The following is a 21,685-nucleotide window of genomic DNA, read 5'->3' on the forward strand; positions in this document are numbered from 1 at the left end:
GGCTCTTATGTTGTGGAAAAGATTCCTTGCGAAAAGAGCTGGTCTCGGTTTTCGAGGACTTGAGCTATGAAAGTGCTACCTTCAAGCGTAACGTCACAGCAGAGGTACTACGTCCGTTCGCCCATTAACACTTAGTACACAACATTCGAACTTTCTGCAATTATACCCTCGTAATGGGGGAGGGTAAGGCGAACAACTTGTTCTGGTTGGGGTTACCTTAGTTTTCAGTGTTACAATCAACAACCATAAGTCTGTTCTATGGAAGTGAACCTCACATTTTCATGGCTAACTTCGGCCGTTAATCTAATAAAAGCAGTTACGGGAGTATGTGGTCGCCAAGAAATTGTTGTCTGCACGTAGTAGGAGAGGCAGAATGGCTTTCTAATGGATAGCGAAAGACGAGGGAGAGACTATATTGCGGCTAGCATCCTAAGTAAGCTCCATATAATGGCATTGTTTCATTGTTCAAGTTCCACAGCTTTCGAGAATGGAAAAACATAAGCAGGTACCACCCAATGGATTTTATCGCCATTATATCGCCTCTTAACCACTTAATCCGTTTTCGACTCTTCGCAGTATAACGAATCGGCCATGACGAAATCGGGGGAAAAACTAAGACTCAAAGCAAATTGTTAGTTAGCAAAAGTGGAAAATATCCGATGAATGAGAAGCCATATGTATGCCGACTGAGTAATGCTTCCTTCCCGGTGACAAAATACACTTTACAAAGCCTTCTGAAGGTAATGTTTTCGCTTAGCAAGCCCCTTAGAAGTTTCCACTTTCCCTGCAAACTCTACGTTGCAGGCTTCCCTACCAGCAAGTTCTTTATCCTGAAGGTTTTTTGTCCACGCCATTGATTAAGGTAACTACCGTAGAAAGAGCAGGTGAGTGAGTCAGTCAAGCCACGATATTAAAGTTGTTGGGGGTGGGATGCTTGTCAAAGGGGGAGTCCAATTATTGACCTCCTCTGATTCCACACATATTCGCTTTTGTACATCTCATTGAGTTAGGGGCGGAAAATATGAAGGCATGTTGGCGAAAATCAAACTGAATTGAAACAGTTTCTAACTAAATTAATGTGATTGGATTGCTACATCAGAGGACATGTTTGTGACTGGGTGGCAAAGAAAGTGCAGTAATTGGGCTAACTTTCATAATTCAATTGCGGTTTTATATTTTTCCCAAAGGAATATTTGTCGTTTGCCGTTTGACTTCATCTGGATTTGCTCTTGCACTTTTTGGTTCTCATTTTTTTGTTGACACAATGAAGCAAGCTTAAAGGTGCTTCAATATTTTTTTTAACGTTTCAAAGAAATAGCATTTTAGGATTCGGACGCAATTGAACCATTATAAAATTTCCCGTGTTTAATGTTCGTCACAGGCGTCTGTCATGCAGCCGATGTCAAACACCCTTATCTAGCTAAATCGGCATGCTGTAGTCATTTCATTACCAACCTGCCCGAACAGTACTTCACCATGTTTCTTTATACATTGTCGTATGCCAAAATTCGCTATCGCCAATTTGAATTTGAAAGTGCATAAGTGCAATTTCCACAAAGCCAACTTTGACGGTCTCAACTTGGCCTTAGCCATGATTAAATTCTTAGCAATTTTTACAATTTCCTGCCCGATCTCTCCTGTTGTCTCTTCTTCTTCTATTTGCCTTTCTATAAATTTTGGTGACCCCATTGCAGAATCCCCATAATGATCTTGCAACTTGCTCTATTCTTGCTTTTCTTCCATGACAACTACCCTCTCTACACCTCTAGGCGCAGACTGCTTCAAATCTCTCGGCGTTCTCCTCCTTACGCCCTTCTTGGTTCTTCATTGGAAATTTTAACACCATTATCGGATTGAAAAAATCAAAAATTTTGACTGACGTCCAGGGCAGAGGCAACTCATCAGACGCTGCCTCACCTCTGCCTCATTTAGTCCGGTCCACCATCAAGTGGATGCGGACTTAGGATCCCGCAGATCCTAAACAACAACCTAGCTTTAGTCTAGCTTAGACTACAACGACTGGGGTTTTAAGTCCAATATAACTCGCAACCTTGTCGTGTTTTTGCGATGATAAAAGGGAGCGTCTTTCCACCTGTTGCCACTTTCAATCACGCTGCTCCCAGGGCAGAGGTGAGGCAGCGGCTGATGAGTTGCCTCTGCCCTGGACGAAACCGTCAGTCAAAATTTTTGATTTTTTCAATTCTTAATGCTTGGGGTGCTACGCTCCAATACTAGGGATCCATGGACTAAAAAACGAGGGAGTAAGTTGCTCCTCATTTAGTCCGGTCCACCATCAAGTGGATGGGGACTTAGGATCCCGCAGATCCTAAACAACAACCATTATCGGACCCATCTCAAATGGGCTTTCTAGCCTCTTCTTTGACGACTGTAAAAAACAGAACACCCTCCCTCCTCCTCTCCTCCTACTTATCCTACCGCAAAGTTCCTTTTCGTAGTTCCTCATCCCGTTTTTCTCTCCTTCCTTTGATGCTCCCCAAGGTCCATTTTTTGGCCCCCTACTAATCATATTTTAATGACCTTCCCTCACCTTCTTCTGTCAATGCTTGCTTTACGCAAACGATCCTTAATTATTTGACTCCTCTGGACTGTGCTCTCCACTGATATGTTGGTGCTCGATTAATAAGCTGACACCAATTGTTAGCAAATTCTAGTGGATGGGCTACTCTCTAAAACCCTTCCCAAAATCCTTTCCTACCCTCTAGGTGGACAAACGCTATCACTAGTGACCTCTTTCCAATATCTGGGTGTACTCTTCGATGAGAAACTTCGTTTCAATTTCCACGCTCCCAAAATGTTTAGTTTTATCCTACGTTCCTCCTTCGATTTGACCTCAATCGAGTCCTTGTTAACACTTTTTAACACCCTTGTTTGAAACATTCTTGAATATTGCTGTATAATCTAGTCTTTCTTTCGCTAATCTGACTGTCGCACTCTTTTGGTTGTACATGGCAAGTTCATCCGATCTCCCTTTTCCGAAAAGAACTCTCTCTGAGTGGACTATCTTCTCCCACTTCACACTGTCAATCTATATTCCCTGCAACAACGGTGAATTTTCCTAGATATGTACAAACTCTGTAAGTGGACTGTTCTGAAATGCTGCATTACCTCCTCTAGAACACGTACTACGGACATTTTTTAAGTCCCCTTCGTACTGCTTGATAGCTACTTTCAGTTTCCGCTCCTGAGGTTATACCGGTCCTACAACACCCTATGCCTTGGATCTCCTTACTTTTGAGCATAAGTCAAGCTACTTACTTGCTCCTCCTTCTGCGAACAAGATGTAACTCCAAATCTACTTTTTTTTTGTTTATAGTTCAATAAAAAAATAAATAAATAAATAAACTGAGAAACAACTGGTATCCGACCTAGAACTGCCTTAGTAAGGTGCCCCAAAGATCCCATTTTTGCGTCAAAATCTACCAATTCGATATCCCAAGCAGCTATTTGGCATCCTAGCTCATGGCATTGGATTATCTATAGCAGAGTTTTCCAGGTTTTCTTTTTATACCATAGATAATGACCCTATCGACCTTTGGGGCTGAATAATCCTCACTCATGCGGACTGTATGACCCGCCCACCGCAATTTCTTTACACAGCTTCAATCTACGACCAAACGGCCGTGATATCGTTTAAAAACTCCCTCCTTATTCGGACACGAAATTATCCTCAGTCAAGGGACCAACAATTTTTCTCCTTTCGAAAGCGGTAGAGAATTCCCCTGGTAAGAACCATAGTCACCGATGAAAACTGGGAAGATAATTGTCATACACAACTGGAGCAGGTGTCTATGGTGTGACAACTTGTAAAATCAGTAATATAAAAGAAACCAACTAAAAGAATCATTATAAACACAGTCTACCACCTTGAGCTACGAGCCAGGGAATTCCGGTAGTCAGAATCATTTCATATGATCATAATTGATATACAGGCTTTGCTTTGGTATCTTTTCAAACAAATCACAACGAACAAATTATTCATTTGAGGTAGTGTCAGGCCAGCGCACTCTGATGACCCGACGCAGACAGGAGACCTTGGATAACAGTCGAGTCCACTACTACTACATACTCCCATATAGCAACACAGAAGGGTAACCAGCAGAGAACAGTCTCAACTTGATCTTGGTTTTGGGAAAGCTGCCTTTTCAGATTTTAGGCAGTGCAGCGAAAATGGATTTAGCACTGTTAATGGGGCGGGTAACATCCAATTCGGTGCCACCGCCGGCAGAAGTCACACGACCTAGATATACAAATTGCTCAACGCCCGTTGATCCAAATAGGGAGAGTGTGATAATCCGCCGGACTGAGAACGTTCGTTTTGTTGTTGTTTATCTTCAGTCCAACTCTACTCACCTCCTTTTCCAAATCCAGAGCTATTTGGCCAAAATCCATGACCCGGTGAAAGAGCAAATAGATGTCATCAGCGTAGTCGAGGCGTTTGAGGAACCATGTCAACCAGCCTGCTCTCTGTCGATCAAGCTTTCAAGATGTTCTTTTATGCGTTCCAGGATTATTTTAGCTATTTTCTTTGCAACGGTAGGGAACAGTTTTTACACTTACAAACGGGTCCTCTTCTTCGGAACCTTGACAGTCATTCCATTTTTCTACTTTCCGTACAAGTGGAAGCAGCAGATCAGCAGTAACTGCAGGTACCGCACTAAACAACTTTGCCGCCAAGCCCAGCGGCTTTACCCTGCTTGAGTGCATTGATGGCCGAAATGATTTCTCTTCTGCTTGGAGGAACAGTCCGCATGTTACGGTGACTAGCCATTTCATCTACAAGAGAAGGAACTTCACCGGATGTGATGCGGTTAAGAACCGTGGTTAAATGTTCTTTCCACCTATTCAGCTATTCATCATCGTGGATGAGAAGTGCACCGTTGATGCCTTCACAAGATCGTCGAAAGATTTACGCCCACATGCAAGCTCTTCCGACAAGCGGTATCCACTCCTGAAATCATTGCGTTCGACGGTAATCTTCCCTGGCCAGCGTAATAACAAATTATCTCTTGTCACGGCGTACGCTACGATGAATTTCTCGAGATTTGGCTCGGCATCGGATTTTAAGCGCGACACGCCCTTCATCACTCGCATCGTTGTGAAAAACCTTCAACCCCTTCCGTTCATCGATCCGCTTCTAAGACCCCGCAGTCAGCCAGATGTTGTGACGACCTTTTGGGACGTGGCCGTCAAGCTGCAGAGCACCTGACAAAAAGCAGTCTTAATGGCGATCCAAAACCATCGATATTCTCAGCCGGCTTACTCAGCATATCTGCCGATGTCAGCATCTCTTTTGTTATGCCTATCCAGGAGACAACTCCTAAATCTGCTCGCGAAGTGTTCGATCTGATTGCTTGTACGGCATCAGTCAGTTGAAACCAAACTGACCTTATGGCTCTGTGCTCGAATTATGTGCTACCAATGACGAGGTGGTGGAAGTTGCAGAAATCCGCGAAGCTTCCACCATTACCGTTGCGATCACTAAGACCCATATTGGCATTCAGATCATCGATCACGATCTCAATGTCGTAAAAAGCATCCTTATCCACTATATCGGAAGCTTCCGCCAATGCGTAACATTGTGCTATTGTGATGTTCCTTAACCTGGACCGGAATCTTGCAGTCAGAAGTCTGTCAGGAGCCGAATCCCAGGTCAAGAGAACACTCCTTGCTGTAGAAGTCAGAAGCAACCCGACACCGAATTCGCATCTTCTACTACTTGGCTTTCCAGAGTACAAAACACACCGCCATTAGTGCGGCAAGAAAGAGAGGAGTACTAACCAGAGTCCCACCATTACTCTTCGCTTAGGCGCAGAATGTGTATCTTACATTGTTGGAATTCCCACTCAAGATGGAAAAAGCAAACATTCTGAGCACCCTGACTGCCGTTATCGAGGAACCTGCTTACACTTCAGAAACCAATCATAATCCGTCTTTGAAGGTCGTTGCCGTGAGGTTAGATTTGTTGACGTTTCAGTAGCAGTAAGGTTGCTAGCCCATAAATTTCTATCCCTCTAAGTCAGCTCTTACGACAAGCATGGAAGACTTAGAGTGTGTTCTTAAGCCCCAATTCACAAGGCAGGAAATTAGGAACCAACGAGATACCCGAAGTAGATGGAATACCTAACGAGACTTTGAAGGCGACGGTAGGCGTATATCCAGAGCCGTTTATTCCCACTTGTAATATTTGTTTGGAATAGAGCATCTTCCCTTTCTGGAGTCATTCTGCTTCACTTGTAGCGCAGGCACGAGGTATGCCGGAGTGCGGTCTAATCGACAGTACATGTTATTTTCGAAGTCGTCTATTAACCAAGGGTCAAGGGCATGAAATAGTAGCTCAGTACGGAAAACTACTGTGCTACCACCACCCCGACCTACTAATGAGAGGAAATAGCTTGTGCGTGGAAAGTCCTGTGAGTCTGCTCTTCATTCTTTGGTTACAAAGATAGAGGATGCAACTTTGAATGGTGAGTACGCGATAGGGGTGTCCATGGACATTGAAGAGGCTTTTGACTGTGCGCCTTTTCAAAAAGTTTGTGATGCCGCCAGAGCGCATGGTGTTGACGATGCTTCAATTAAGTCGATCCATGCTATGCTAACGCAGAGATTGCTGTGCATTGAGGTGAGTGTCAATCGCTATCTGACCGCAGAAGCAACGAAGGGCTGCCCCCAAGGAGATGTGATTTCGCCACTTCTGTGGAGTATGCTGATCGACTACTATGCGAAATGCAAAATTTGTCAATGCACGCTCAGGCTTATGCTGATGACGTGGCTGTATTTGCAGTTGATCGGGATCTTGGAACGGTGTGTAGGAATATACAACGTGCCGTTGATTTGATAGACAGTTGGTGCCTCAGACATGCACTTTGAGTTTATTCAAACAAAACCACAATGGTATTATTCACAAAAAGGAGAAAACTGGATGAAGTTCGCCTCCCTGAGATGAGTGGTACTACTCTTCAACTCTCCGAAGAAGTGAAATAACTAACAAACATGTAGAGGTAAAGATGAATCGAGCTCTCACAGCTTATGGGATGAGCAGACGGACCTTTGCTTCGACATGGGGACTCAGGCCTCTTGTGGTAATGTGGATAAACATTGCCATCATTAGGTCGATGTTCGTATCTACATCCGTAGTTTGGTGGGTTAAGGTGAGACAAAAAGATTTTCACTGTAAACTAGCCGCACTGCAAAGAACTGTGTGTCTGAGTATCACTGGTGCCATGAGCACGACATCCGACGCAGCTCTGAATGCACTACTCAGTTTGCAGCCCCTGGATATATTTATTCAAGGCACTGCAATGAGAACAGCTCATAGACTAATTCGATTAGATCTATGGGGAAACAACGGATGTGGGAGGCACAGAGCATTTGAAGAGTTACTCGGAGGACTGAATCCAGTTCTTACAATGCCTTCCGATTATCGTGTCCCCAAACATCTGTTTGGTAAAAGATTTGAAGTTACCCTGAAGCGTAGAGAGAACTGGGAAGTCCCAGAGGAATGGGTGGCGGGATATACGGAAGTCTTCTACACCGATGGCTCAAAAACAGAAGAGGGTTCTGGAGCCGGAGTCTACCTCACGAATTAAAACGAGTAGTGGGCTTTTCCTTTAGGACAATATTCAACGGTTTTTCAAGCAGAAGTTTATGCCATTCTAAGGGCGGCAAACTGCGTGATTGACGAGCGGTTGAAGGGCAGGCGCATCGCAATCTGCAGTGACAGCCAAGATGCATTGAGGGCGTTGAGTAGTCCTTTGATCACCTCGAAAATTGTTTAGGAATGCAGAAACCGTTTGAACTCTATCTCTAGATTCAATACGGTGAAACTACTCTGGGTACCTGGTCACTGTGGCGTAGAGGGAAATAAAATCTCGGATGCTTTAGCGAAAGGCGGGTCAATCTTCCCTATGCCGGGACCGGAACCAGCAATTGGAATATTAGTAGCATTGACTAAGTCTGTCTTCAAAAACTGGGAACAAGTTTCCCACAATGACAGGTGGCAGAGCCTAAACGCTGTTCGACAAACCAGACTTTTCCTGCCAGAACTAAACATGCATACCGCAAAGTTTATCCTGTAGAAAAGCAGGAGGACTTGCAGGTGTATTGTGAGCATCTGGTCATATGTTCAGAATAGGAATCACTCAAGATGATACGTGTTCCTCCTGTAATGAGGAAGCGGAATCCACGGGGCATTTCCTATGTAAATGCCCCACTTATGGACGCATCAGGCATCAGATCTTTGGTGCCGATATTCTCCAGTTGCGACAGGTAGCTGCGAAATCCTGCGATACGTTAACGAATCCGAAATATTTCATTAGACGGGGGAGGCGAGTACAATGGGCCAACACGGCCTGAGTGGTCAGAAGCTGTAGCTTCTCCTTTCCACAAATGCTTGAACTCGCCTGTCTTTCAAGGGCACAAAGGGTCAGGTCTTTCTACGACAAGGGGATGCGCTATCATGCGTCCTCTTTAACCTGGCCCTCGAGAAAGTGATCCGTGATGCTGAGGTGAATGCAAGAGGTACGATCCTCTTCAAGTCCACCCAACTACTGGCCTATGCTGACGATATCGACATCATGGGAAGAACCACCCGAGACGTTCAAACTGCCTTCATCCAGATCGAGCAGGCGGCGCGAGATCTTGGGCTGCACATCAATGAAGGCAAGACAAAATACATGGTGGTAACGTCAGCACCGAAGACGAATCAACCAACAACATCAAACCGCACTGATCAAACACGAAGAAGAAGAAGGATAGGAGAATACAACTTTGAGACCGTTGACAATTTCTCCTATCTAGGGTCGAAAATCACAACCGATAACAACTACGATGATGAAATCCGCGCACGGTTGTTGTCAGCCAACATAGCCTACTTCAGCTTACAAAGACTGTTCCGCTCGAAACGTCTCACCATAGGGTCAAAGCTCTTACTGTACAAGACTATGATCTTGCCAGTCCTCATGTATTCCTCGGAAACTTGGGTTCTTAGAAAGGAAAATTGCGAACTCTTGGCCGCGTTCGACAGAAGAATCCTCAGAAGAATTTTTGGCCCCCTACATGGGGATGGACGATTCGGTAGCCTACACAATGACGAAATCTATGAGCGATACCATGACCGTCCGGTTGTGGATAAAATCCGGCTCAATAGGTTACGGTGGACGGGTCACTTAATCCGTATGGATGAAGATGATCCCACCCGGAAAGTCTATAAGGGCAATATCTATGGTAGGAAAAGAAGACGAGGCAGACCCTGCCTAAGATGGAGCGATGGCGTGGGCCAGGACGCCAGACAGCTTTTAGGGATATCGAATTGGTGGACCTCGGCGCAAAACCGGGATGTCTGGAGTTCCTTATTAAGGCAGGCCTAGACCGGATACCGGTTGTTGCGCCGTTGATGATGATGAAAGGGTCAGGAGAAATGATGTTAGTGGGTTGAAGTCCCTCGTTGTGGCTTTGTTTTGGGTCGCTTTCAAGCTTTATTTAAAAAAAAACTACCAGACTCTAAATCAATTTTAATGGCTTTTGTTTTACACAAAATCTTAAACGATCCCACTTACATGTGACCAAAAACCATATCCCAAAATTTGATTTTCATGTTACCTTCACAGAATTGCTAATAAACAAAATTTACATTATTTCGAGTCAATTATTGTGATTATCATCAATTTCGTGTAAATTGCGTATTATGCCACAAAGTCTACAAAACTGGTGTCCTTGAAAAAGTCAATTCAAGGTGACATTGGTGTTGAATTTTACTGCACAATTTATAGCTAAACTGAAGGAAAACCCGAAGCTTCGAACGAGATGCAACAATATCATCAGTGCCACTGTCATTAGCATCATATATCATTTATAGTACGTACAGGCTGGTACCATGCGGGATCATGCTGACATCAGTGCAGTAATCAGTGTAAAACGAGCATGTACCTGTTGGTGTAACATTGGTGAACCGTTCCCAATCCCATTTCAAACAAATACGTAGAAGAGGCTCTCAAAGAAAGTACTATAAGTTTGTCTATTTACTCTCGAGTACTGGACCCTTATCTTTCGAAAAGTATCTCGCATGCTCCCATTCGGGCAATTGAAGTTTTCGAGATGCTTTTCCGAAGATGAGCTCGATTGAAAGCAAATATATTTACTTTCCTCATCGCACGTACATATGAGCATGACAATTTTTCTCATGCGCCAAAGAAGGCTAACCAATTCAGCATCGCTATCCAAACAATTACCCAAATGAAATTTCGATCAGCAAAAACGAACAATATTTTCGTTACTGCAACAACGAAAACAACATTTTATTGAAAAATTACTACAAGTCACCTCTGATGGCGTAAGACAGACGCAATATCTTCTCGTGAACAACAAGAACAAATAAATATGAAAAGTAAATACAATTGAAAACTTGCAGGGAAAGTTGCGACTGAAATAGTTAAAGATATTCACTCGAATCTACTTACCAACGATATTTTCACTCGTGTATCTTTGAGGTCCTCTTCTTCGTCGTGTCCGTTATTTGACAATATTCTGATCAGCAATTACTTTTTCTTTATTTACGAATAATTGAATTTTAATTAGATTCACAAAACTAGCGCGCCTCTCCCCGTTCCATCCAGAACCTTCCGACTGTTGGAATGTACGAACTCGCGATCAAGAGGCTTCAGATACTTTACAGTAGAAAACGATCACTTTCTTCTAATTTTTTTGCGGATTGTACCGAATTTCGCGCAAGTACGACGTGAGCAGAATGACTAAATAATGGAATAGTAATAATCTATTATCGCTAATTGAACAGAAAAGTGAAAATGCACGAACAGAGGAAAATTTTAAATACAAATAAAAATAATATACTCGGCTTTAGTCACTAATTTGTTATTCACATTTCTTCAACTTCGGAATTTAGTGTTGTTTTACAGAAAGTTACAATAGCATTCCACCTGAAAGAAAAAATGAAAACCATAAATTAATATATTTTCCTAATGATTATTTATGAATATGAAATAATTGATAATTGAAAACAATTAAAATTCAGTATCATTATTTCAACAAAGATATCAGGAGTTTTCGTCTCCACTTCTGGTGGGGTAGGTTTCTAGTGACAGATGAGCGTTTCTAAGAAGCTCATAATTAATTATATAAATGAGTAGATAACTATAATCAGCAAATTATTATAATAATAGCATCTCCGGCGTAGCCGGTCACAACCCCGGTTATGAAAGGAGAATGGATGGATAACCTCAGTCTAAATGGCTGTACGCCACCGCAGCGTCTCAAGGGATAGGTAAGGAAAGTGCAAGAACTTTGCAGTCTTGCAGATTACTCACTGATAAAACTATCACCACACCTGGCAGCTAGAGATAAAATGCAAATCCATCTAATGAGAAGAAGAAGAAATTTGTGGTCCGGTACGGATAACCGGCGGGAGTCGTCTGACTTGGTGACTGGGTCGGGTTCCCGTAATGGGCAGCACGGCGCCGAAACCGCTAGTCGTGGGGCGTTTCGACGTCTAGGCGCCACGACGACCAAAAGCATTGCTCCGCTTGCTGCAGCTGTTTCGCCACAATCTGTGGCGACCACTTCAGCAGGTTCGCGTAGGCAGCGGATAAAGTTGACTGAGGAAACGAACCTCTTCACCATCCGCTCCTACTACGAAATAACGGCGGGGCGGATACAACATCTTACCCCTCCTTGTTGCATCAGAGATTTGTCGAGTGTTTCCCGCAATTCGCGCACGTGACTGTGCAGCGAGTTGCACACCAGTACCGCTTTATAACTCGCAGTGACACAATCCCGGCGATCATCAGGAAGCGTGCTCGACTTGAGGTCATCGCGACGGTGGCAGAGACGGCGGTAACAACAATGCCACGCCGCACTGCAGGCAACAGTTTTTGTAGTCGCCGAAGCACTTTTCTCCACCATCCAGCTGAGGTTTCCACTGAGGTTCCGGACGAATTCCAAAGAGCGTGTATAGAATTTTCGGAAATGGATCCTTTACATAGACCAGGTATTCCCAGACACTATGCACCTCCAACAACTCCGAGAATTCTATCTTAAATCAATGATGAGATTGCATCTCGGTTGTGTACTGATATGTCACTTCTGCTACTAAAATGACTTGTGTATTGTGGTGCGGTTACGGCTGTCAGATTGCACGGTCGGAAGATTCGCTTTCGTGTTATTGGTTTGAGTTACCAAAGAGATCCACCATGGAAAATTCGTCTGGAACGTCGGAGGGACTCACTAAGGCAGGACATTGCTAGTCTGATTCAGATCAGCACTGGCAATGCTAGCAGGCGGATGAGAAATAAAGTGCAGAGGGTTTACCGGAACTATGCCATCCCCAGAAACTTTCTGTCATATGCAGTCGGTTTCGACGGTGTGGCGAAAGTCATTCGAAATGTGTCCAGAATGCAACATACGCAAGCAACCAGCGGAGCTTTTTCAGATCTCTGAACGAATTCTAACAGAGCGTCAGAAGGGCTGCAGAGTTGGGTCAAGAGGTTGCAAAGAGCAACTCATTATCGACTTGGTAGTTGTAGGACAAGCAACTAGAGACCAAAGAAACCTCTTTAGTTGCTATATCGATTATGCCAAGGCTTTTGATAGCGTCCCGCATATCTGGCTAATCGATATCTTACATCTGTATCGCATTGATCCGAAACTAATAAAGTTTTTGGCGACAGCCATGGAAGGGTGGGATACCACCTTATCGGTGCGTACATCTGAGGGTGCTAATACCTCTGAGCCCATCCGTATACGGAGAGGCATCTTCCAGGGGGGTTCATTGAGTACCCTTTGATTTTGTATGGCACTGAACCCCCTCTTATGACTACTGAATGATGCTAGAGGGCATGGTTTTGCAATCAAGTTTGGCCTACGTGCTAAGTGCGAACTGACACACTTGATGTACCTAGATGACATCAAGCTATATGCTGGTACTGACAACCATCTTAGAAGTCTGTTGAGAATAATAGACATGCTCAGCCGTGATATTCGGATGGAGTTTGGATTAGACAAGTGGCGAATCCAAGCCATCCGTAAAGGTCATCACGAGCCGCATACCGGACATAGCATTGGTGACCTCCACATTCAAGCTATGACCGATACAGACCTCTACAAGTACCTAGGAATTCTACAAGGAACCCATGCTCGCGATGGTGATCTGAAGGATGCTCTGCTGTCCGAATTCCTAAACACGTGAATTGTCTTTGGCACCCATTTGTCGATTTGCATTTGTCGAACAGATGGCTGTGTGCTGAGGAGCACTTTGCTGAGACGGAGAGGTTCATGTGTGCCATTCAGGGCGGCGTGGTCGCCACCCGAGCTTATAAAAAGCTCATCATGAAAGAACGGGTGGAGAACGACCAGTGCAGAATGTGTGGTTCGGCGTTAGAGACGTTGGACCATCTCATTTCTGGCTGTACTGTTACGGCACCGGTGCAATACATCACCAGGCATAACGCTATATGTAAGATTATCCATCAAAACCATGCATACAAGCATGGGCTGATCACGGGAACATGTCCGGTTTACCGATATGTGCCTCAAGCAGTACTTGATAGTTCTGCTTACAGCATGTATTGGGACCGGCAAGTTCTAACTGATCGCTACACTCTACACAACAAGCCTGACGTGCTTTTAGTTGACAAGATGGGTCGCTCCGCGTATATTATTGATGTTGCTATCCCCCATAATAGCAACATCGAACGCAAATACGTGGAGAAGAAGGTGAGCTATGAACCATTGGCTCGGGAAATCAAAGAAATTCGGCGTCTCGAGCGGGTGGTTGTAGTTCCCATAATATTGCCAGCTACAAGTATTGTACCTAAATCCCTCACGACTTTCCTTGATGTCCGGGGACTACCGCACAATCTGGTTCAAACCATGCAGAAGTACGCCATTCTGCATACGTGGATGTTGTGACCTACCACCGGCCACTACCACCCCCCCCCCCTTTTAGTTTTTAAGTAGGTAGGATCGAATGTTTGGCACTTGGCACTTGGTGCTAATATTAGGTAAAATCCGGCATCTGCCGAGATTGTGATAACTCGGAAAATAAAATATACAAAAGTTCATTGTAAATAGCGCCCAATGTGGGCCAAGTTACATATAGATTTAGGGAATATTTTGAGGTATAACGGGGAGGATAACGCAAAACGGCAGCTTCATTATTCTTTTCAGATTTTTCGGATTATAATTTCTGAAAATGGGCCCATGAAATAATTGACCATTTTCAGCCCTCGCAGCCTCCTCCCTTACAATCTACAGATAGATCTAAACTGAGGAGGCAAACAACACAACTAATTTGCCCGCATCTTCGGCCCGATATAATGACGCTGCTCTTCCCGCCTCCCTACAAAACCGCAAAAAGTATAAATACCTTTTGGATATCTTCACTACACCTGCAATAATTCATGAGGAACTTGTCGAAATTTGTCGGAAAATCGGAAATAATAAAGATCCCGATTTGTATGTCGCACCCACAGAGCCCTTAGTCCACTGGTCAGACCAGACCCGACTGGTTTGCCACCGTATTAAAGGTGTGCATGGTAGAAGAATTCTATCCTAGCTTAGTGAAAGGGACAGAGACGATTTTTCATCCGAAGCCCATTAAGCAAGTAGAAAGATCCTAGAAACAATCATTTAAAATAGACTTCCTCCGATCATAAAAAATGGGAATGACAATAAGCCTGGTGCCTGCCACCTTGGAATGGATGGAAAGCTCATTGGCTAAAACGGGCACCCGTAGTTATTTAGGTAGGCTACAAAAGTTACTTTTCGAAAAGGACACTAACACAATACAGTTGAGTGAGCTAAGCAATACATAGTCCCGACAAGAGTTTCAGAGGGCTCGGTGTTGTGCTCTGCCCGTGAAAGATAATGTACAATGGGCTTGCCTACCTAAGGAAGCCCGTTTTGCGGTCGATTTGGGTATGGTTGTCCCCGAAAATCAGCGCCATGAAAGCTTCGCGAGAAACAGTGGACGATGTTGATAGTCAACTGTAGATAAAGGAATACGAGTATAATTTGGGTTGGCTGCCATACCGTCGTTTCAAAGCCGGTTATCAAGTATAATTGACATGAAGATCAATTTCAAAGGACAACTGGTATATGCCTGGGAGAAAGCGATAAACAGAGCGTGTCGGATGTATTGTATTGTAGTTACGCATCTACCATATCATGCTATACTATATATGATTTTATCAGAGAGTAGGATCTTGGATGACTCTCTGAAAGTCAGTCTAATCCTACAAACATTATGGAGTCCGTAATAAGGAAAGTTCAGGCAGCACTTAGCAAAGTGAAGCGTGTAAGGAAGGCGCAAGAGGTAGGCGCAGCAGGTGGAAGGATTGGTCACTTAAAGCAAGCCTTGTTCGCGAAGTAATGCTTAGCGCTAGTCCGGTTAGAAGGAAGAAGAAGGAACTTGACGCAGTTTTAGTGGGTGAAACTCTCAAACATTGCTTCAACCTAGCGCAGCAGTGCCTTTCTAAGATTAGCACCTCCATCCATAAAAAATAGACAGACAGACGAACAGACAGGTAACACGTGAACTAGGTGAGGCTTCATACAGTACATGTAAATCTCGACGAAATTCCTGTAGTGACAGATGAAGATTTTTAGATGCCTGAACAATCGAACGCAGAAGACATATTTTCCAAATCAATGGAAAGTTTGCATTTGTGCCTACGGAAAAGCCAGCAAGAAAGGAAAGTACGGCAACTCTCAGTTTGAGAGAAACTACGGCCGACCCGTCCGCGGTACTACTGCAAAAATCTACCCGTAAGCGAAAGAGGAAGGCTCGGCAAACGGGAACATCAACCACTAAGGAGGGGGACCATAGACTGATTCCTGCAACGCACTGAAGTTGCCTTAAAGTGGCCCCAGCAACAATCTCGGCTTCGAGTTCTGGCGCTCGGTCCAAGTTCACTATTGTGAACACCAAGCTGCGCAGGATAGAATAGTCAAAATGTTGACCCTCGAAGAAAGTCAGGGGATATCATCCGCATGTTCAATGAACAGAACTCGAACATGGACTTTGGACAATGTTACCCTCCATTTCATGAATGCCAGAAAGGACCAATCTACAAACGTGGAGGGTTGCAGCTTGGTATTCGAATTGGACCAAAAAGTTTGAAGGTGTGTTGCGGAATCCCGGTATGGGAGCTCATACAAGCGAAAGGGCTACAGAGTAAATCCTGCCTGTTAGCCACTTCACTATTGTTAAGTGGAAAGCAGACGAATACTCTATACGATGAAATGAGATCTGCCATGGATGAGGACATAGAAACTACTATTGGGACTATTCTCGGAGAAATCAAACACGAGGGGAACTAGTCTCTGGCGGTATGGTGTAAGCAAAACTCGTTCATATGCCGACCGTGGCATACGCTATTTTTCATTAGACATTAGACTAAGTTTATATAAAAAAAAATAATCAAATTAACTTGCAGCATGCCAAAGCCTCGTCCTATCTGCTGGTAGCGAGGCAGACAAAGCTGCAGAACTGCCCCTACATTTCTCTGGTGCAAGAGTAATGAGTTCGATTTAATGGAATCTGTGGCATTGGATCAGTAAAGAGGGCTTGGAACTTTTACAATGAAAGATTCATAAGCCTGAGAACTTGTGTCCTGATGTCAAGACGGTTAGAGGCAACTACGCTCAGACAGTTCTGTTCCCAGGACTTAGTTACGGTCACCATACAAAACTAGATTAATTACGAGAGGAAAAACATTATAGTTGCCTCTGCTTATTCACGCTATGATGTTTTGTGCCCTCAACCGACGCAAGAACTAAGGAATCTGGTAGCGTATACAGAATAAAGTGGTCTCGAACTCTTAATACAATATATTCCGATGCGAAGAGTCAATATATTTGTTGGCGCAGTAGTAAACGCAATGCCAGAAAAGAGGAGCTATTTCATTTGATCACTTCAGCTGGTCTTATAACTAAAAAAGTAGGGTGCGCCCGGTAAATTTGAGACGTTTGTTGATGCATGGAGCACAAAGAGCATCAGTTGTGGAACGCCACTTCATCCAGGTTGTGCTAATGAGGAGAAAGTTGGAGTAATCCTTTCTGCTCCTTTGTTGCTTATCATCGTCGGTGAGGAGCCTACCGTCGCCGTGATTGGCTGGGCCACCTAAATACTCAAGTTCCTGCGTAATTCGATATGCGGAACTGCACTCATTGCTATTTGAGAGGTTTCCGCACCCTTGATTAACACAATAATAAAGTGACTAGCGCTCATCAATATTTTCCGGTGGACTAGGTACAATGTCTTTCGTGCTATTATTATAGCACACGAACAGCTAGATATCAACGCGATACGAAAGCGAAGGCAAACGACTATGAAGTGATGATGTTCCTTGAGGTCGATCTCAACAGCTCTCTCAACTCTCAGATCTACTGCTGATTGCAATGTGACCGAATTGATTAGACAGATGTTGCATGCCAGTTGAAATCCAACGGATTTTATTAGTTGCTATGATCCACATGATTGAGTTTCCCAACTAAGCAAGTTGCTATCGCGGTTCACCTTGGTGCGCAGGTCATCCATCGCTTTGAATTGCCAATAGAAAGACACCATCTCCTTTGTATCAGAAGTTTCCGGTGGTGAATATAGAGAAGGTCATAGACAACTACATTAGAACTAACGATCTAAAGCGTAATCCCCAATCCCCCCCCCCCCCCCCTGTCAATACGCTTACCGTGTAGGACGGTCAACTGAAACTGCTCTGTATCAGTTGACAGAGGTACTACGGAATGCGATAGAAACAAAAGAAATTGCACTATGCGCGTTTTTGGATATCGAAGGAGCATTTGACAACACATCGTACACAGAGATACAAGATTCCCTAGCCGCAAGAGGGTGGGAAACACTCTGGCATTCTGAATGGGCAAAATGCTAGAAAGCAGGCAAATAGAAGTACCGACAGGTACAAATTCTATTGTTATGAACACCACTCGGGCGGTGGCGTATGGTAGTGGACGAACTCCTGGACGTGTTAACAAATACTGGAATAGAAGTCCAGGGTTACGCGGACGACATTGTTTTAATCTGTAGGGGCAAATATGAAGATACCCTATGTGATAGAATCCAAACTGGACTAAGGGCTACCAGTGCCTGGTGCAGGAAGGTGGGACTGCGGATGAACCCAGCCAAAACCACCATAGTATCATTCACTAGGAGGCATAAGCTTGATCACCTGAGAGACATAACACTACATAATATGGAGGTGAAACGAGAAACAGATGTCAAATATTTGGGAATTACGCTAGACCAAAAATAACTCCAGAAGACACATATCGGAAACACTTGCCGGAAAGCCACGAGAGATCTAATGACTTGCAGGTCCATAGCAGGGAAAAATGGGGTTGCAACCCGAAGATACTACTTTGGATATATACTGCAATAGTAAGGCCAATGATTACCTATGGAATGGTAATCTGGGCAGAAAGAACCGAACTCAGCACTCAAGGCAGGGAATTACATAAGCTCCAAAGACTGGCTTGCGTGCGTATCAGTGGGGCAATGAGGACATGCCCAACGGCATCCCTGGAGGTCTTTCTGGGATTAACCCCTCTCCATCTGCACATACAGATGCAGGCAAAGAGGGCAATATTTAGGATGGCCGGGAGTATCAGTGAGGCGGAGAGCGGCCTAAACCGAAGAAAGATTGATATTCTTTCTGGACGGTATCCCGAATTAATGATACCAAGGGATAACATGACAACGAGCTTTCGTTTCGATAAGAAGTTTGAAACACGTTTAAGTAACAAATCGAACTTGGAGAGAGCGTGACTGCGACATACGGCCTAAATCAGCAACTGAATACTTGGTTCACTGACGGATCCCTCACAGCAGAGGGAGCGGGTGCCGGTGTCATTGGTCCAAGGAGAATGTACTTTGAGCCAATGGGCAGGTACACTAGCATATTCCAAGCGGAAATATACGCCATAGACAAATGTGCCTCCTTTAATCTGCAAAGGGAATACAGCGGGCAGAACATACCTATTCTTACCGATAGCCAAGCAGCGATCAAGGCCCTTAGGACCAACCAGCTGAACTCTAATCTGGTATGGAAATGCCTTGAGAGACTGAATACATTCGGCTCGTCCAACAAGGTCTGGATACTTTGAGTTCCAGGCCATGCTGGGTTGGAAGGCAACGCGGCTGCGGATGAACTAGCCAAGAAGGGAGCAGGGTCGCCTTTACACGCCAGAACCTTTCTGTGGAATCGGGAACGGTTTCATGGCTATGACTCTAAGAAATTAAGAGACGGTTGAGGGAACTATACTGGTTGGAACTATCAGGGATGAAGCAGTCCATGGTGCTTATTGGGGGGTACGAACCCATGCGCACAAAGCATCGATTAAATCTCACCAAAAAGAACCTTCAAATCATAATGGGAATTGTCACTGTTCACTGTCGGCTGAACTATCACCTAAGGAAGCTATGGATATCTACGGACACTGCCTGCAGGTTTTATGAGGAGTGTGACGAAACCTCAATACACGTCCTGGGACAGTGTCCGGCATTTGTGCAAAGTAGGTCGAGTCATCTGGGAGAACACTTAATACCAGATGCAAAGTTGAAAGATCTGGAAGTAGGGAACATACTAAAGTTCCTGACGGTTATGGGCTTGCTTGAGATCCTATGATCAGTAGGTACACTATAACCAGTAAAAGGGGCACAATAGTTCTTTAAGGACGCGGTGCGACTTTGCCTTAGCAGAATAATAATAATAATCCATAACATCTGGTAATGACGACCTTTGGTTGCTAAACAGAAATGTCAAGGAAAATTGCTGAAGTATATTAGCAGCTACAGAGCCGAACTGAAGCCTTCATATTAAATGCAAATGAAAGCGCTTAATCGGTTCCTAGAAAACGTATTCGATATGTTTATTCAACTCTCAAATTTGAATTCGCCTCCACTGATCCTTCCCACGAGACTGTCAAACAGTGAAATATCGGCTTATAAACATCCTTCATTAAGAAAATGTCAAAAACTGAGAAAAATTGATCTAAAAGTGTACAAAGAATCAAAAAATTGCATAAAAGTTCGTTAAGTATTTTCCCGCGAAACACCGCAGGAACAAATTTCTTGGAAAAGTGATATGTTCGCATACAAACTTTGAAAAACAAATGTTTCAAAAGCAAAGCAAATCCAATTGTTTCCTTGACCTTTTCCAGTTGTATCCACCGAAAAAAGAGTGTTCTATTCAGATTTATCTCATATAATAAGATCAAGAGCAAAACTCGTCTAATTTTAACGTCTTCCCACAGTGGCGCCCATTTTTTCCAAACTTTCACCTTCACAAAAAACCACACGACTATCTTCCCCCATTGACTCTAGTTTCTGTCCTTCGTCCTTACAAAAAACCTTTCTCTTCGCATTTTAATACTTTCGTTATACGATTTTCCCTTCACTTCATCCATGGTTTTTCACACTGGATTCTTACTTTGTTTTCGCCTTTTATTTCCTTTCTAGCGCTTCCTTTTTTGAGTTCATCGACACTTTTGTACCACTCTGATAGCTGTCATCCCTTGCTAAGGATATATTTATTTTTTATTAAAATGAAAAGCTATTCAATTACGAAAATTGTTTATATACGCGAAATGTCAAATACTTGTGTGCCGGAAAAGTGATAGGAGACCATTTTCATTTTCAGCCCCGTCGAATCCGCGGGTACAACTGAAATCATGTTGGCGTAAAGAGTCAGAGCGGCCTTTAGAAAAATGTCTAAGATTTCACGTTAAGCTACTGGAAGAGGGTAGGGAAGGGTGAGTAGTTGAAAGGAAATAGGAGTCGCGAAAAGCAGTGAAAGTTTTATCTTAAGATTTTACCTTGCAAGAAGGGTGGCAGGAGGAGGAGTTGGTATCAAGAACAACAGAAGGAATGCACGTTGAAGTAAGGTCGGCTATAGAGGCAGGCTTGGGGTAAATATTATGTAGAGTATTTATGTATGTACATCTTTGACACTTTGAAATGAAATGAGGTAGGTTTAAGCAGTAGATAATGAACGAGAACCCATAAATTACCCTGAATGCCGGTTTATTAAAGTTAAACAGAGGAAATTTGGAGGGCAGGGTCGCAAACTGGAAGCGTGTGCACATACTTTATTCTATTATCCAAACATTTCACAATACAGCTGACGTTTAAGACTTCCTCGTTCTTCTTGGTATTTTTGAATTTTTATTTATGGCTTTTTAATAGAATTTGAAGAAAAATTTCTTTTTGAGTATATCCCCGGAAGGAGGAAACGAACGAACTGAATAAAAGTGGCTGGAGTACAGTCTTACAAAATTTGTTCATCAAATAATAAATTTGAAGCTTAAGAACTTTTTAAAAATTTATTCTGATGTTTATCATTGATGAGGTTACGCTGTAAGGATATTCTTAAATTTTCCTTAAATTTTTCCAACAAATGAAAAAGCAGGTTCACTAGAAAATGGGGTCGACTTTCACTCATATAATGGAGAATGGGCAGAAATTTTGACAGAAGGAGGATGGCATCTGTGGATAGACTATCGACGCTAAGGGTCTAGGTCTCCCCAATGTTTTTCTTGACACTCGTACCAAGTTTTGCTTGAATATCCCCTATCGCTGCAATGCTTCCAACACACTCTCCCGCGCTCTCTTTGATACTGGCGTTATACCTAAGTTGGC

General features: G+C 43.6%; 1 protein-coding gene across 3 annotated transcripts in view; it reads right to left on the reverse strand.

Annotated features, from left to right (window-relative positions):
* LOC119647798 (Ig-like and fibronectin type-III domain-containing protein 1) overlaps nt 1–21,685 on the reverse strand; it is a 225,906-nt gene that overhangs the window by 151,618 nt on the left and 52,603 nt on the right. For all 3 annotated transcript variants that reach the window (XM_038049008.1, XM_038049006.1, XM_038049007.1), the window contains exon 2: nt 10,476–10,952. The gene's annotated coding sequence lies outside the window, so the exon portion shown is untranslated. The remainder of the gene's footprint in view (nt 1–10,475; nt 10,953–21,685) is intronic.

The sequence above is a fragment of the Hermetia illucens genome, chromosome 2 (genome assembly GCF_905115235.1).
Source record: "Hermetia illucens chromosome 2, iHerIll2.2.curated.20191125, whole genome shotgun sequence".
NCBI classification, from domain to species: domain Eukaryota; kingdom Metazoa; phylum Arthropoda; class Insecta; order Diptera; family Stratiomyidae; genus Hermetia; species Hermetia illucens.